Here is a 3,375-nt window from a genome sequence, read left to right as displayed (position 1 = left end):
GGGGCCAAGTCCCAGGCAGTTGGAATAAAGAGGGGCTCCAGGTGAGCAGCGAGTGCCGGGCCGGCAGGTCGCTGAGCCGGCGGAGCGCAGCCCCGGTTGTCACGCGGCGGGCGCAGTGCACGTCGGGCCGCCCCGGGCGTGCAGCGGAGCGCAGAGCGCGCCGGGAGTCGTAGTGCAGGCCGGAGCTGGGCGGCGTGTCGGCAACGCGGCCTTGGGATGCCAGCGGAGTGCCCCGGCCTCGCAGCGCGGCCCCCTGCCGCGTTTGGACCCGACACTCAGCGGTCCCCGGCTTTTCTCTGCTAGCAGCCAAGCCCACGTCGCCTCACCCGACCCGGCCGCAGCCAGGAAGGGGCAGCTCAGACCAGCTTTAAATCAAGCGGACCCACCGGCCCTGGCCAGGCCTGCTGGAAGTTGTTCCAGGATCAGTGCAGGCGTCCTTACGACAGAGAAGGGCAAAGTACGCCCAGCTTTAGGTGGTGTCAGACCATCTCTCTGTCTTGACCCTGGAATCCCCAGGCTGGAGATGACTTCGGTGCAATTACCCACAGTACAGGATTATTCAATAGGCCGACTATGCCCATTCTTCATCACTTGCAGGGCAAGGACCTCAAAAAGAACAATACAAAACATTTTTTAAAAATTGGGAGTAGGGGCCAGCCCGGTGGTGCAAGCGGTTAAGTGCACGCGCTCCGCTGCGGCTGCCCAGGGTTCAGCGGCTCGGATCCCGGGCGCTCACCGTAGCACTGCTTGTTAAGCCATGCTGTGGCGGCGTCCCATATAAAGTAGAGAAAGATGGGCACGATGTTAGCCTAGGGCCAGTCTTCCTCAGCAAAAGAGAGGAGGATTGGCATTGGATGTTAGCTCAGGTCTGGTCCTCACAAAAATAAATTTAAATAGGGCCGGCCCTGTGGCTTGGTGGTTAAGTGCGCGCGCTGCGATGCTGGCGGCCCGGGTTCGGATCCTGGGTGCGCATCGAGGCACCACTTCTCCGTTCATCCTGAGGCCGAGTCCCACATACAGCAACTAGAAGGATGTGCAGCTACGACACACAACTATCCACTGGGGCTTTGGGGGGAAAAAAATAAAATAAATAAAAATCTTAAAAAAAAAAAAAAATAAATAAATAAATAAAAATTGGGAGTAAATCATTTTTCTTTCAAATACTTGCTACTTGATTTGATGACTTAGCATTTTTATTTTTAATTACAGGTGGAGTTGCACTGAAAGTCTTATTTCTGCCCTGCTCCCTCCCCTGACCACTCCACACGCAAACTGTAGGCCCTGCAGCAAAGGCATGCTCTGTTTTAAGGCACTGCCAGTCTTTTTAAGAACACAGACTGAAGCGTACAGATAGTTTTGTGTTTTGCCGTTCTGTTTATGCACAAAGGAATCCTTAACATGTTTGTCAAGGAGCAAAGAAAAGTATCTAGTAAAAAATGCAAATCATCTAACAGTGAAGCTTTCCAGCAAAAAGTTTCTGCTCTAGAATGCATAATGTACTCAAGCATAATAAGATCTACTACTACACACTTTTAGCATAATTACCTGTAGGCAACAAAAACCAGGGAAACTGAGTGTCTGATTGGTGCCTCTTGGACCCGGAGCTATCAAGAAGCTGGCAAAGGATAACAGAGGAGGGAAGAGACAGCTATGCTTTGTAGAACAGGAGGAGACTTTTTTAAAAAAGCGATTTCTATAGCAATCTTCATAATTCCTGTCACAGTCTTGACGTGCTTATCTGCTGTTGAGGCCACATTTGCCCATATCTAACATCTGCCTGAACAGGTACAAATTAGATGATCTTATGGCCTAGAGTCAGAAATGCAGGAGGCAGCAAGCCAGAGGTCAACTTTGTTGGTTTCTGAAGGAGAAGACCAAATCCTAACTTAAAATAATCAGAATAAATTTCACATGGTGAAGGTCTTTCCACCTGAAAGTCTTAAAGCATGGCATCTGGAAAAGGGCTTTAGTCTGTTGCTCCCAGGGTGGTCCTATATCATCATTAAACAGCCCACAGATAAGGGAAATATTGCTCCCTTATTGTCAAGCTGCCAGGAGGTAAATGATGGTACTAAATTGGACTTGGAACACTCCCAAATTAGAACAAAACCAAACCTTGCTTTGAGCTGTCAAAAAGGCATCTTCCTGAGAAGTAGGACCCAGATGCTGCTGCTGTTGTTAACTGATGCTAAAAGGCAAAGGATCAGGACTTTTATAAAGTCACTTTGGGGTCACCTAACAACAGCGGAAAACAGTCTGAACTGATGCAAAGATGAACAGAATGAAATTATGAACAGGAGGAAGAAACTGAGGGCAATATATGCTATCACTATGGAAGAGGCTGTGTCTTATTTATTTTCTCATTTCCTACCAGAAACCTGGTACATAGTAGGCATACAATAATTGTTTGTATCCTGAATGAATAAGTGAAGAAGAAAGCCAGCAAGCAGTGGGGAGATAATATAGCTGGGAAGAGGGAACTGCAGAAAAGCTAGGTGGCTCAAGCTCTCTGCCTGATCCTGAAATGTCATTGCGATCTGCTGTTATATCGCTGTACCACACTCAAAATACCACAAAACAAGTCATCTGCCTCCCTGATGTGCAGCCTTCTATCATTTCTTACCTTGAATGGCTAAGAATATATGGTAATGTACGAGACTAGATATTAATTGTTCCCACCACAAAAAATAAATAAATGATAATTGGGGGCCGGCCAGGTGGCGCAAGTGGTTAAGTGCGCGCATTCTGCTGTGGCGGCCCGGGGTTCGCCGGTTCGGATCTCGGGCACGCACCGATGCACTGCTTGGCAAGCCATGCTGTGGCGGCGTCCCATATAAAGTGGAGGAAGATGAGGCACGGATGTTAGCCCAGGGCCAGTCTTCCTCAGCAAAAAAAGAGGATTGGCAGATGTTAGCACAGGGCTGATCTTCCTCACAAAAATAAATAAATAAATAATAATTATGTGACATGATAGAGGTGTTAGCTAACTCTATGGTGGTAGTCATATTGTAACATAAATGTATCAAATCAACATTGTACACCTTAAACTTACACAGTGTTATATGTCAATTATATCTCAATTTTAATAAAAGAATATATGACAGTGATTAAGAGAGTGCCCTCTGGAATCGGACAGCATGGGTTCAAATTCCAGACTTGACACTGAAGACCTGTGAACCTAGGGCAAGTTAATATGTCAGTGACGGTTTTATCATCTGTAAAATGGGGATTGTAGCAGTACCTGACTCAGGGTTGTTATGAGATTGAAATAAATTTGTACATATAAAGCTATTATAGGATTAGCATGTCAAAAATGCTCAATAACTGAGCCTCATTAATGTTAGGGTGTTGCAATAAGCATGAAATTAGCCTGCA

The sequence above is a fragment of the Ceratotherium simum genome, chromosome 9 (genome assembly GCF_057802395.1).
Source record: "Ceratotherium simum simum isolate JZ-2026a chromosome 9, ASM5780239v1, whole genome shotgun sequence".
Classification (NCBI taxonomy): Eukaryota; Metazoa; Chordata; class Mammalia; order Perissodactyla; family Rhinocerotidae; genus Ceratotherium; species Ceratotherium simum.
This window is presented reverse-complemented; position numbering follows the sequence as displayed.